General features: G+C 38.0%; 1 protein-coding gene across 1 annotated transcript in view; it reads left to right on the forward strand.

Annotated features, from left to right (window-relative positions):
• Positions 1 to 12,484: 12,484 nt before the first annotated feature.
• Positions 12,485 to 15,636, forward strand: part of AMY2B (amylase alpha 2B) — a 130,472-nt gene continuing 127,320 nt past the window's right edge. Inside the window, exon 1 of the mRNA XM_060401115.1 lies at positions 12,485 to 12,693. The gene's annotated coding sequence lies outside the window, so the exon portion shown is untranslated. The remainder of the gene's footprint in view (positions 12,694 to 15,636) is intronic.

Here is a 15,636-nt window from a genome sequence, read left to right on the forward strand (position 1 = left end):
CCTTGGAGACGAACAGAGATCATTCTGTCATTTTTGAGATTGCATCCAAGTACTGCATTTCGGACTCTTTTGTTGACCATGATGGCTACTCCATTTCTTCTGAGGGATTCCTCACCACAGTAGTAGATATAACGGTCATCTGAGTTAATCTCATCTATTCTCTTAGTAACTTTCAAATATACAATGCAGTATTTTTATCTGGAGCGATCATGCTCTACATTACATCCCCAAGACTTGTGTTTTATAACTGGAAGTTTGTACCCATTTCTCTCACCATCATCCCTTGCCTCTGGCAACCACCAATCTGTACAACTGAAATTTTTGTAGCTATTAACATGAAAACTGTAAAAAATTTTTCACATTTTACTGTTAAATAACCAACTATGAGACCTTAAAAGTGGCCCTACTATTCAACAGAATGGATAACAGTTGATGCTGGATAAAAGTAAAGAAAATCTGAGTAGTTGTCAGCTTTTAGGTTTTGTCATGCCCTCTAGTCAAAGACCAAATAAGGAATATGTCTATAGTTGAACAAGTTAAGTTTGTTGCTTGCTGTTGTGAGAAAAAAGGCATGTTACAGAGAACTGTGGAAGTTTTCAGAGATCTAGACTCTGGCTACATGTTTTGGGGGAGGGTGCAAGCAGTAATGCCCTGAAGTTGATTGTTAGAAAATGGGACAATTTTATGAATGGGTATCTCAATAAATCTTATTTATAAGGAAGGTACACTAGAGTGGGGCTAAAGCTATAATTGGTAAAGAAGCAAGAGTCATTCATATTAGCTAGAAGACTGAAGTGTTTGCTCTTCCATCATTCCACAGTTATTTATGTTCTTTTGTGTTCAGACATGATTAAGTGGGCTTGTTTTTGTCTTGCTCCATTATGGTCACACAGTAGCCTTGTCTAATCTTGGCATTCTGTAAAATTATTCTATGAGCAACAAAAAGAACACCAACATTTAGCTAGGAATGGCAGATAAACTGATAAGAACACTAAGCCTATGCTGATAGCATCAAGCCAGCCCCCAAATGTTGGCAGTGGCTTTTCTCTTTATGAGTATTCATTTATGTAGACATTTAGTTGACTTTTTTCCTCTTCTTTGACAATTAGTTTATTTAATTCAGTAAAATGTATACAGTGGCTTTGTTTTCACTGAATTCTGTACTATTATCATGAATATTTTAAAAATATTTTTATTCCAGTTTTAATGAGATAAAATTGACATTCAGGCCTGGATAAGTATAAGGTGTACGGCATAATGATCTGACTTACATTTATCACGAAATGATTACCATAATAAGTTTAGTGAACATCCATCATGTCATATAGATATAAAATAAGTGGAAAAAAATGTCCTTGTAATAAAAACACAGGATTCACTCTTTTAACAAGTTTCACATATAACATTAAGCAGTGGTAATTATATTATTCATATTGTACTTTAGATCTTTAGTACTTATTTATCTTACAGTAAAAGATTGCAACTTTTGACCATTTGTCATCACATGTAGATGCAAATGTGCTCCTGAGTAAGCAATATGGGTAGAGTGTGTGCTAAATCACTTCAGTCATGTTTGACTCTTTGCAACCCTATGAACTGTAGCCCACCAGCCTCCTCTGTCCATGGGATTATCCTAGCAAGAATACTGGACTGGGTTGCCATTTCCTCCTCCAGATGGGGTAGAGTGACTCAATATTATCTTTACTAATTAATTTTTATTACAACTAATGATGTGATCTTTTAAAAATGTTTTAATGATATTTGTTGGACTTCCAATTTATATTAAGGACTTATGTAGGGGAAATTTTATCATTAAAACTAGTAATTCAAAAGATTAGAAATAAATATGGAGAAAATAAAGCTGAAGTAGGAACTAGATTTTTTGTTAACTTTGGAGAATCAAGGTTTACATAAAGTAAAGATAATAAAGAGCAAATAGGATAGAAATAGCTAATGGCTAATATTTATTAGAATTAAATCAATAATATTAACATTTTGAGTACTAACTATGGGCCAAGTACTAGACTTGCAAAAATTCATTTATTCCTTGCAACAACATCATGAGTTCTAGTATTATTCCAATTTTACAGATGAGGAAAAAGAATGTGACAAGTTGCATAACTTATCTTAGGTCATCCAGACTAATATATAACAGAAACAGATATGTGATATGAAACCATGTCTGTCTGCCTTCAGTGCCAAGACTTCAATCTTTATGCTATCACTTTATTTTCTTAATAAGTTCCTCTAAGAAGACAATAAATCATAAGATTTAAGGTTATTAGGCATCAGAGTGGCTATCTAGTATGAGGACACAGAGAATATGATGCCAGTCACTAATGAGGTCATTATTTTAGACTGCTAAGTCACTTCAGTCATGTCCGACTCTGTGTGACCCCATGGACGGCAGCCCACCAGGCTCCCCCATCCCTGAGATTCTCCAGGCAAGAACACTGGAGTGCCATTTCCTTCTCTAATGCATGAAAGTGAAAAGTGAAAGTGAAGTCGCTCAGTCATGTCCGACTCTTAGCAACCTCATGGACTGCAGCCTTCCAGGCTCCTCCGTCCATGGGATTTTCCAGGCAAGAATACTGGAGTGGGTTGCCATTGCCTTCTCCGACTAGATTTTCAATTTATTTTAGACTAGATAATATAATTTAATATTAATATAAAGAGTGAGAAAGGTAATACATAATTTTCTGCTATTTCTAAGATGTAGAGGAACCAGAAATCAAATTTTTAACTTTTGTTGGATCATGGAGAAAGCAAGGGAGTTCCAGAAAAATATCTAATTCACCTTCTTTGACTATGCTAAAGCTTAGTAGTGGCCACAGGACTGGAAAAGGTCAGTTTTCATTCCAATCCCAAAGAAAGCCAATGCCAAAGAATGTTCAAACTACTGCACAATTGCATTCATTTCATATGCTAGAAAGCTAATGCTCAAAATCCTTCAAGATAGGCTTCAACAGTACATGAACTGAGAATTTCCAGATGTACAAGCTGGATTTAGAAAAGGCAGAACTAGAGATAAATTGTCTACATCTGCTGGATCATAAAAAAAGCAAGGGAATTCCAGGAAAGCATCTACTTCTGTTTCATTGACTATGCGAAAGCCTTTGACTGTGTAGATCACAAATTGTGGAAAATTCTGAAAGAGATGGGAATATCAGATCACCTTACCTGCCTCCTGAGAAACTGATATACAGGTCAAGTAACAGAACCAGACATGAAACAACTGACTGGTTCAAACTGGGAAAGGAGTATGACAAGGCTGTATACTGTCACCCTGCTTATTTAACTTCTATGCAGAGTACACCATGAGAAATGTTGGGCTGAGTGATTCATAAGCTGGAATCAAGACTGCCGGGAGAAATATCAACCACCTCAGATATGCAGACGATACCACTCTAATGGCAGAAATCAAAGAGGAACGAAAAAGTCTCTTGATGAAGGTGAAAGAGGAGAGTGAAAAAGCTGGCTTGAAACTCAACGGTAAAAAAAGTAAGTTCAGGGCATCTGGTCCCATCACTCCATGGCAAATAGACGGGGAAAAAGTGGAAGCAATGACAAATTATATTTTCATCGACACCAAAATAACTGCAGATGGTGACTATAGCCATGAAATTAAAAGATGCTTGCTACTTGGACGGAAAGCTATTGCAAAGCTAGACAGCATATTAAAAATCAAAGACATCTCTTTGCTGACAAAAGTCCATAAAGTCAAAGCTATGGTTTTTTCATTAGTCACATACTGATGTGAGAGGTGCACCATAAAGAAGGCTAAGTGTGGAAGAACTGATGCTTTCAAACTGTGTGTTGGAGAAGACTCTTGAGAGTCCTTGGACTGCAAAGAGATCAAATCAGTCAATCCTAAAGGAAACCAATCCTGAATATTTATTGGAAGGACTTATGATAAAGCTGAAACTCCAATACTTTGACCACCTGATGTGAAGAGCTGACTTATTGGAAAAGACTTAGGTGCTAGAAAATACTGAAGGCAAAAGGAGAAGGGAGCAGCAGAGGATGATATGGTTAGATAGCATCACTGCCTCAGTGGACAAGAATTTAAGCAAACTTTTGGAGATAGTGGAGGGCAGAGGAGCCTGGTGTGCTGCAGACAATGAGGCCACAAAGAGTTGGACATGTCTTAGTGACTGAACAACAACAACATAAAAAGCACAAGAACATAAAAAGCGCTCTGGAGCCTATGTGCTACAACTAGAAAGTCAGTGTGTGGCACAGAAGATCCCACATGATGCATTTAAGACTCGATGAAGCCAAATTAATTAATTACTTAAAAATAAATTATTGTTTTAATGAATGGATAATTCACAAAAAGGTAGCTAGTACTTTTCATGATTCTGCCACTATTTCCTAGAGCATATGTCTCTTAGTGGATAAAGTACAAACCTAGATCTCTCTCCTTGAGATTAGTATTAAATTTTAACAAGATCCACTCATACTGTCAGGATTATTATATTTCTTTAGTGCATCACTAGATCATGAGTAAAAAGGATCAGCAGAAGCCATGTTGTAAAATGACATATTCCTTTCAGAAAGTTGCCAATAACTTGACGAAACTCAAAAGCATTAAAAGTCTTCATACCCAGCTTCCTTATTACATATCAATAATCTAATAAAGAAAAAAAGATTAAAACCTAAAATGCAAAAAAAAAAATAAAATGCAGGAAAAATTGTGAGCAAAGAATTTCATCAAAATAGTTATAATGTTGGAAACACACAAAATTTGTAATATCGGAGGACTAGATAGGTGAATCACATACCCAAATAATTTAATACAATGCAGTCATTTATAATTTATCTTTTAATGTTTCTAAGGATGTAGTTAAATATTTACACTATGTTAAGAATAACAAAAAAGCAAAAATAAAAGTCTATGCACAAACATAAGATCATAATTATGCAAATGTTTATACAGAAACTGGAGAGAAATATACTATGTTCTTTATGAATATTTAAGAATAGTAATGACATATTGGGCTTCCCTGCTGGCTCAGTTGGTAAAGAATCCACCTGTAATGTGGGAGACCTGTGTTTGATCCCTGGGTTGGGAAGATCCACCGGAGGAGGGCATGGCAACCCACTCCAGTATTCTTGCCTGGAGAATCCCCATGGACAGAGGAGCCTGGCAGACTAGAGTCCATGGGGTCACAAAGAGTCAGACACAACTGAGCAACTAAGCACAGCACAATGACATATTATTTAAATATTCCTTAAAATTCTACTTTCCAAATTTTTGACAAGTATAGTAGACATGTCTGTTATTTCCTTTCTTAAATACTCATTTTCTAGAATCTACTGTAAACATAGACCCTTGAAAGGCAGGCCTTACAGCCTTTTAATTCCCCTCCTCATATCCAACCATGGATAATCGTCTATCCCAAAGCCAGTCAAGGCACTGGAAGTCCAATGCTAAATATTTCAAGAAATAAACTAAGACAAAATGAGCATATCAGTTACTGAAAAAAATAGATGCTAAACATTCTTAATTTCAACTTGTTGCTGATGGTCTAACGATCATTATACAAAAGGAGTAAGAAGGTGGTGAGAGAAAAAGAGAAACCAATTAGTGAAGCAGCAGATAGAAAGGTAGAAAGCTGATTTTAGAGTTCATAGGATTTCTGAAAATAACAGAGTGGTCTCAGTTCCTGACATCCCAAATCCAGATTCCATGAAGCCCAACATTAATTATTTTGATTCTTTGGAATCCTGAGACATCTGTTGCTTTATAATAAACAACTTTTTACTTGAATTAGTTTAAATTGGTTTCTGTACCTTGAAGCCAAAAGAATTTGACAGGATAAATGAAAGAAAATGTAGCAGAACATCTTAACATACTTCAGTTCAGTTCAGTTCAGCTCAGTTACTCAGTCATGTCTGACTCTTTGTGACCACATGAATCACAGCACGCCAGGCCTCCCTGTCCATCACCAACACCCTGAGATTACTCAAACTCATGTCCATCGAGTTGGTGATGCCATCCAACCATCTCATCCTCGGTCGTCCCCTTCTCCTCCTGCCCCCAATCCCTCCCAGCATCAGAGTCTTTTCCAATGAGTCAAATCTTTGTATGAGGCAGTCAAAGTATTGGAGTTTCAGCTTTAGCATCAGTCCTTCCAATGAACGCCCAGGGCTGATCTCCTTTAGAATGGACTGGTTGGATCTCCTTGAGGTCCAAGGGACTCTCAAGAGTCTTCTCCAACACCACAGTTCAAAAGCATCAATTCTTCAGCACTCAGCTTTCTTCACAGTCCAACTCTCACATCCATATATGACTACTGGAAAAACCATAGCCTTGACTAGACAGAACTTTGTTGGCAAAGTAATGTCTCTGCTTTTTAATATGCTATTTATGTTGGTCATAACTTTCCTTCCAAGGAGTAAGCGTCTTTTAATTTCATGGCTGCTATCACCATCTGCAGTGATTTTGGAGCCCCAAACAATAAAATCTGAAGTGTCAGACTTTTCCACTCTTTCCCCATCTATTTCCCATGAAGTGATGGGACCAAATGCCATGATCTTCGTTTTCTGAATGTTGAGCTCTAAGCCAAAATTTTCACTCTCCTCTTTCCCTCTTATGAAAAAGGGAATGGAAATATCAGCTGGAAAAGTATAAGTTTCAATTGTGTCCCTGTGAATATAGAATTCAGTTGTTATTTTGAGTTCTGGAGTTAACATGTTTTCTTTTATGACTAGCTGAAATTTCATTTAAAAGCAGAAGAATGAGTCAGAGAGACTGGAAGAAGGGGAAGTACAAGAGATTGCAAGCATGAGAAGGATTCAAAACACTGATGCTGGTTCTGGTATGTATAAAATAAAAATTCCTCTATTAGCTAAGATCAATCCCCAATTAACAGAAAATGAGGATCTCTGCCCTATAACCATGAGGAATTAGATTCTGCCAACAGCCCAAAAGAGCTTGTAAGTTGATTCTCCCTTGAGTCTTCTCATAAGAACTCAGCTAGCCAATACATTGGTTTTTGTTCCTTATGAAATCCAGAGCAGAGAAACCAGCTGAGCCAATTTAGACTTCTGACCTATGGAACTGTGAACCAATAAATTTGTGTTTTTTAAGCCTCTAAATCTGAAGTAGTTTATTTATGGTAGCAGTAGGAAGCTAATACAGTATCTTAGACTATCTATCCACAGTTGAACATTCAGAAGACTACAGACATATATGAATCACAGTGTGAGCCTCTTCCAGTTTTGATCCACAGAAATGTATGATGTTTTAACCCATCGAATATTCATATGATTCATTAGGTACTAAATAAATGATACAGATGTAAGTACTGAGAATTGAGGTCTGCTGCATTAACAATGAAAGCAAAGGTCATTGGCTTAGACACTAGGTGAAGGGTGATGCCTTGGGAAGTGGAGAGTAAGTTGTTAGTAAAGGCTGAAAATACGGTGATGAAACTGTGATAGGAAGCTATAAGTAGAAACCAGGTGCCTAGATAATATACAGAACCCTTCTGCCAAATCAGGCAGCAGGAGAGGTAATAGATGCGGGTTTGATCCCTGGATCGGGAAACTCCCAGGGAGAAGGACATGGCAACTCACTCCAATATTCTTGCCTGGAAAATCTCATGGACAGAGGAGCCTAGTGGGCTATAGTCCATAGGGAGAAGGAAATGGCAACCCATCCAGTATTCTTGTCTAGAAAATCTCATGGACAGAGGAGCCTGGTGGGCTGTATTCCACAGGGTCACAAAGAGTCAGATAGGACTGAAGCAATTTAGTGCATGCACACATTCGTGCGTACGTGCACATGCGCACGCACACACAGACACACGAGAATGGATAGTGAGAAGGGCATAATTAGATCCCTGGGAATCAGAAACATTTAAGGGATTCAGAGAGAAAGAGGCTATTAGTAAAGGAGATTGATTGGTAGTGTCCTAGGAAATAGGCAGAGGACCAAGAAAGAATGATTCAAGCAAACTGATAATGATGGAGGGGCCAGAAAGTTGTTTGACTATGTTAATGTATGTGTGTATCAGAAAAAATAATTATAAGTATATACAGTGAAATAGTAATGGTGATAATCTTTAGTTAATAGGATTAATATTTATTTCTTCTCCTATTTGCTGATATTTTCTATTTTTTTCCTATTAAAAATATGTGTAAGCAAAGGGTTTTTCCTATTCGAACATTAATGAAGTTATCTTTCTGTACAAAGAAACACTAAAATGCCACAGAGAAATAAATAAAAATGAAAAAGGTGTTGACTTGATCTGAGAATCAATACATTATTTCCAATGTAAAAAGCCATTTCATTTATCAAAAGAGGAATGGACAAAGAAGATATGGTTGTTGTTGTGGTTTAGTCGCTAAGTTGTGTCTGACTCTTTCACAACTCCATAGACTGTAACCTACCAGGCTCCTCTGTCCATGGGATTTCCCAGGCAAGAATACTGGCATGGATTGCCATTTCCTTCTCTAGGGACTCTTCCCCATCCAGGGATTGAATCTGTGTCTCCTACATTGGCAGGTGGATTCTTTACCAATGAGGCACCAGGGAAGCCCCAACAGAACATTACTCAGCCATTAAAGAGAATGAAATAATGCCATTTGCAGCTACATTGGATGGACCTAGAGACTGTCATACTGAATGAAGTCAAGCATAGAAACACAAAAATCATAAGACATCATTTATACATCAAATCTTAAAATGGGTACAAATGAACTGATCTACAAAACAGAAATAGAGTTACAGATGTAGAAAGAAATCTTATGGTTATAAGGGTCAGGGACAAATTAGGAGGTTGGGATTAACATATACATATACTATATATAAAATAGATAACCAATAAGGACCTACTGTATAGCACAGGGAACTCTACTCAGTATTCTGTAATGGCCTAGTTGAGAAAATAATCTAAAAATGTGTATGTATATACATAACTGATTCACTTTGCTGTATATCTGAAACTAACACAACATTATAAATCAACTATACTCCAATAGAAATTTAAAAATAAAAAATAAAAATAAGTTATTTAGGAAGTAAAAAACATTTTTAATTAAAAATGATTTTATATGAATTTGGAAGATGAATGGAGGTTGAGAAATGAATGGGAGCATCCACATCACAGAGCTGTGGTAAGTAACAAACCTGAAAAAGTGGGTAAAGAGCTTGGCCAGTGCCTTAAACATATTAATAGAATAAGCACTCCAAGAGTGAACACCAGTTAAGAATTTTAGGAAAGGATGACAATATCTATATTATGGTGAACACGTTTTGGATATAGGTTATCTTCAGCAAATCCTTTGGATTCTTTGAATCTGTTTCCATTTCTGTAAATTGAGACTAGGAATTTCTACGTATGTTTGGCCACAAGGTTAAGAATTTGATATTATGTGCAAAGCCCAAGCTCTAAACTTTGGTTTTGAAATATTTCTGAATTACTGAAATAAAGAGGTGAAGAGAGCAAGCCTATGAAATTGCTTACAAAAAGTTTGGCAGTGAAATAAAGGAGTGAGTGTGATCAAGATACATAGAGCTAAGGGAGAGTGTTTCAAGACAGGAGAAATCAAGTATATATGTTTATTTTCAGAAGGGAAGGAAATAATGAGTGATAAGATAAAGCTATGAAAAAAGAACTTATGAAACGATATTATTGAAGGAATGGGAGTAGATGGGCTCTAAAGCATGGGAAAGGCCTTTATCTCAGTGATCTTTCCTGTGAGAGCAGAAATCTGGGAAAGTATTTTCACGGTGTGTCCCAGCTTGAGTGTGGAGACACCTTAAGCTTGGAGAATATTCACTGACCCTACAAGTTTGAAAGTGAAGAAGAACTATAGAGCCTCTTAATGAAAGTGAAAGAGGAGAGTGAAAAAGCTGGCTTAAAGCTCAACGTTCAGAAAACGAAGATCATGGCATCCAGTCCCATCATTTCATGGGAAATAGATGGGGAAACAGTGGCTGACTTTATTTTGGGGGGCTCCAAAATCATTGCAGATGGTGACTGCAGCCATGAAATTAAAAGACGCTTACTCCTTGGAAGGAGAGTTATGACCAATCTAGACAGCATATTCAAAAGCAGATCCATTACTTTGTTGACAAAGGTCTGTCTAGTAAAGGCTATAGTTTTTCCAGTAGTCATGTATGGATGAAAGAGTTGGGCTATAAAGAAAGAAATTGAGGCTTTTGAACTGTGGTGTTGGAGAAGCCTCTTGAGAGTCCCTTGGACTGCAAGGAGATCCAACCAGTCCATCCTAAAGGAGATCAGTCCTGGGTGTTCATTGGAAGGACTGATGTTGAAGCTGAAACTACAGTACTTTGGCCACCTGATGCAAAGAGCTGACTCTTTTGAAAAGACCCTGATGCTGGGAAAGATTGAGGGCAGGAGAAGAAAGGGACGACAGAGGATGAGATGGTTGTATGGCATCACCGACTCAATGAATATGGGTTTGGGTAGACTCCAGCAATTGGTGATGATAGGGAGGCCTGGAGTGCTGTGGTTCATGTGGTCGCAAAGAGTCAGACATGACTGAGCGACTGAACTGACTGAACCGACAAGTTTGAATGTGATTATAATAATAATAATCACTTCCTTGCTTTTCTTGTTGTATAATAAAAATCATCCGTTCCCCCACAAAAAAAATTTAGAAAGATATTTGATTGAATAAAAAAATGAAAGAAATATGTTTACTTGAGTAATGCCATATACAAAAATCTTACCCCAAAATTATTGCTAGATTCCAGATATCCTTATACAATTAAGCCTCAGTAATTTGAATTCCGACTTCATATAAACACTGATTAGCACAAGGTATGTGCTTGTTCCTTTAGTACCCTGAATTAACATTTAAGCACTTTTAATTTTGGAGGTTGTGTAAAAAGAATGTTTTTAAGGTATTTTTGGCAGGTGCTTTGGCTAGCTTAACTGAATCTATTCATTAGTGTAAGGGGACATTTTCCGCTAGTTGCAGAAGAACCCAAAGGTAAAGCTTACTGAGTAAACATTTCTGTTTACTTGTCATGGTAAATTATTTGATTTACATTTGAACTAGTTTGCTATAGACAATAATTTTTCTTGATAAATTAATAAATAACACATAGGCGCCAAGACACATGGCTGGTAATACGTTAAGGACGACATAACATTGAAAGGTTTTGTATAAAGTGAATAATAATATAATTCAGTTCAGTTCAGTCACTCAGTCGTGTCCGATTCTGTGTGACCTCATGAATTGCAGAATGCCAGGCCTCCCTGTCCATCACTAACTTCTGGAGTTCACTCAAACTCACGTGCATCGAGTTGGTGATGCCATCCAGCCATCTCATCCTCTGTTGTCCCCTTCCCCTCCTGCCCCCAATCCCTCCCAGCATCAGACTCTTTTCTAATGAGGCAACACTTTGCATGAGGTAGCCAAAGTACTGGAGTTTCAGCTTTAGCATCAGTCCTTCCAAAGAACACCCAGGACTGATCTCCTTTAGGATGGACTGGTTGGATCTCCTTGCAGTCCAAGAGTCTCTCAAGAGTCTTCTCCAACACCACAACTCAAAAACATCAATTCTTCGGTGCTCAGGTTTCTTCAAAGTCTAACTCTCACATCCATACATGACTACTAGAAAAACTATAGCCTTGACTAGACAGACCTTTGTTGACAAAGTAATGTCTTTGCTTTTGAATATGCTATCTAGGTTAGTCGTAACTTTACTTCCAAGGAGTAAGCGTTCTTTAGTTTCATGGCTGCAATCATCATCTGCAGTGATTTTGGAGCCAAAAAAAAAAAAAAAAAAGTCAGCCACTGTTTCTCCATCTCTTTTCCATGAAGTGATGGGACTAGATGCCATGATCTCAGTTTTCTGAATGTTGAGCTTTAAGCCAACTTTTTCACTCTCCTCTTTCACTTTCCTCAAGAGGCTTTTTAGTTCCTCTTCACTATCTGCCATAAGGGTGGTGTCATCTGCATATCTGAGGTTGTTGATATTTCTCCTGGCAATCTTGATTCCAGCTTGTGCTTCTTCCAGCCCAGTGTTTCTCATGATGTACTCTGCATAGAAGTTAAATGAGCAGGGTGACAATATACAGCCTTGACGTACTCCTTTTCCTATTTGGAACCAGTCTGTTGTTCCATGTCCAGTTCTAACTGTTGCTTCCTGACCTGCATACAGGTTTCTCAAGAGGCAGGTCAAGTGGCCTGGTATTCCCATCTCTTTCAGAATTTTCCACAGCTTATTGTGATCTACACAGTCAAAGGCTTTGGCATAGAAAATAAAGCAGAAATAGATGTTTTCCTGGAACTCTCTTGCTTTTTCCATGATCCAGCAGATGTTGGCAATTTGATCTCTGGTTCCTCTGCCTTTTCTAAAACCAGCTTGAACATCTGAAAGTTCAAGGTTCAGGTATTGTTGAAGCCTGGCTTGGAGAATTTTGAGCATTATTTTACTAGTGTCTGTGATGAGTGCAATTGTGTAGTAGTTTAAGCATATTTTGGCATTGCCTTTCTTTGGGATTGGAATGAAACTGACCTTTCCCAGTCCTGTGGCCATTGCTGAGTTTTCCAAATTTGCTGACATATTGAGTTCAGCACGTTCACAGCATTATCTTTCAGGATTTGAAATAGCTCAAATGGAATTCCATCACCTCCACTAGCTTTGTTTGCAGTGATGTTTTCCAAGGCCCACTTGACTTCACATTCCGGGATGTCTGGCTCTAGGTGAGTGATCACAAAATCATCATTATCTTGGTTGCGAAGACCTTTTTTTTATACAGTTTTTCTGTGCATTCTTGCCACCTCTTAATATCTTCTGCTTCTGTTAGGTCCATACCATTTCTGTCCTTTATCTAGCCAATCTTTGCATGAAATGTTCCCTTGGTATCTCTAATTTTCTTGAAGAGATCTCTAGTCTTTCCCATTCTGTTCTTTTCTTCTATTTCTTTGCAATGATTGCTGACGTAGGTTTTCTTATCTCTCCTTTCTATTCTTTGGAACTCTGCATTCAGACGCTTATATCTTTCCTTTTGTCCTTTGCTTTTTGCTTCTCTTCTTTTCATAGCTATTTGTAAGTCCTCTGCAGACAGCCATTTTGCTTTTTTGCATTTCTTTTCCATGGGGATGGTCTTGATCCCTGCCTCCTGTACCATGTCATGAAGCTCTGTCCATAGTTCAACAGGCACTCTATCTATCAGATCTAGTCCCTTAAATCTGTTTTTCACTTCCACTGTATAATCATAAGGGATTTGATTTAGGTCATACCTGAATGGTCTAGTGGTTTTCCCTATTTTCTTCAATTTAAGTCCAAATTTGGCAGTAAGGAGTTCATGATCTGAGCCACAGTCTGTTCCCTGTCTTGTTTTTGCTTACTGTATAGAGCTTCTCCATCTTTGGCTGCAAAGAATATAATCCATCTAATTTCGGTATTGACCATCTGGTGATGTCCATGTGTAGAGTTTCCTCTTGTGTTGTTGGAAGGGGGTGTTTGCTATGACCAGTGTGTTCTCTTGGCAAAACTCTATTAGTCTTTGCCCTGCTTCATTCCATATTCCAAGGCCAAATTGCCTGTTACTCCAGATATTTCTTGACTTCCTTCTTTTGCATTCCAGTCCCCTATAATGAAAAGGACATATTTTGGGGGTGTTAGTTCTAAAAGGTCTTGGAGGTCTTCATAGAACCATTTAACTTCATCTTCTTCAGTGTTACTGGTTGGGGCATAGACTTGGATTACTGTGATATGAATGGTTTGCCTTGGAAATGAACAGAGATCATTCTGTCGTTTTGAGATTGCATCCAAGCACTGCATTTTGGACTCTTTTGTTGACCATGATGGCTACTCCATTTCTTCTAAGGGATTCCTGTCTGCAGTAGTAGATATAGTGGTCATCTGAGTTAAATTCACCCATTCCAGTCCATTTTAGTTCGCTGATTCCTAGATTGTCAATGTTCACTCTTGCCATCTCCTGTTTGACCACTTCCAAGTTGCCCTGATTCATGGATCTGACATTCCAGGTTCCTATGCAATATTGCTTTTTACAGCATCAGACCTTGCTTCTATCACAAGTCACATCCACAACTGGGTATTGTTTTAGCTTTGGCTCCATCCCTTCATTCTTTTTGGAGTTATTTCTCCACTGATCTCCAGCAGCATATTGGGCACCTACTGACCTGTATCCTATCATTTTGCCTTTCATACTGTTCATGGGGTTCTCAAGGCAAGAATACTGAAGTGGTTTGCCATTCTCTTCTCCAGTGGACCACATTCTGTCAGACCTCTCCACCATGACCCACCCATCTTGGGTGGCCCCACATGGCATGGCTTAATTTCGTTGAGTTAGACAAGGCTGTGGTCCTAGTATGATTAGACTGGCTAGTTTTCTGTGATTATGGTTTCAGTGTGTCTTCCCTCTGATGCCGTCTCACAACACCTGCTGTCTTACTTGGGTTTCTCTTACCTTAGAAGTAGGGTATATTACATTATAACAATATAATTAGTATGGCTATATTGCAATTATCACCACCATCATCATTTTACCTTCATGTGGAGTTGAAATTTCTTATAGAAAATGAATATGAACATAATTCATATTTAGTAAGTATTTCAGTTATGCCTTTGTATTGGCCAGGGTTCTCTCTGAATATATGAAGATATTTGTTTTAAGAAAGTGGCTTACCTGATTATGGAGGTTAACAAGTCCAAAATTGGCAGAATTTTCAGGCAGAGAGGCTGGAGACTCAGGAAAGAATCAATGCTACAGTTCAACTCAAAAGCAGAATTCCCTTTTACTTGGGGGAGGTCTGTCTGTTTTTCTATCTAAACCTTAAATTGATTAGATGAACCCTATCCACTTTGAATCCATTCCATTCAAACTTCACCAATTTAAATATTAATCTCATCTGAAACACCCTCACAGAAATAACTAAAATAATGTTTGAATATGTATTTGGCACCATAGCCCAGCCAAACTGACACATAAAATTAGTCATCATGCCCATTTTTAATTGTAATCAGGTTTATTGCAACTTTTAAAACTGAGTTAGAAGGATACATATCTGTCAGAAATAGAGATGACTGTAGTAAATTACTACCAGTGAGAAAGTTGTCAGATGCTTATACTTAATCATTTCTGCTATTCTGGATAAGCAAGTTGTCTGCAAAACACTTCACCCTGACTTTTTTGATCTCCACTCCCACTCCCTAACCCTTATACCTACTTTGAAGATATTAATCCTATTGTTTCTGTTGCTTTAGTCACTAAGTCATCTTACTCTTTGCAACCTCATGGACTGTAATCCACCAGGCTTCTCTGTCCATGGTATGACCCAGGCAAGAATACTGGAGCAGGTTGCCATTTCCTTCTCCAGGGGATCTTCCTGTCCAAGAATCAAACTCGCATCTCCAGCATTGGCAGGTGATTCTTTACTGCTGAGACACTAGGGAAGCCTCAAAGTTAATCTCATGTCAGCCTTATTAAAAAATGCAAGCAGGCAATAAGTGGCATGTCATATGTTTCTCCCCTGCTCCCACTCCCCTTCTCTTCTCCTCTCCTTCTGTCCTCTCCCCTCTTCTCTTTGGCAGCCTCTAAGCCCAGGGACTTGTGAACACTGTTCTGGAGAGGTGTGTTTGACATTAATACCTTACACAGGAGGGAATGAACACATTAC

Source organism: Ovis aries, chromosome 1 (genome assembly GCF_016772045.2).
Source record: "Ovis aries strain OAR_USU_Benz2616 breed Rambouillet chromosome 1, ARS-UI_Ramb_v3.0, whole genome shotgun sequence".
Taxonomy (NCBI): domain Eukaryota; kingdom Metazoa; phylum Chordata; class Mammalia; order Artiodactyla; family Bovidae; genus Ovis; species Ovis aries.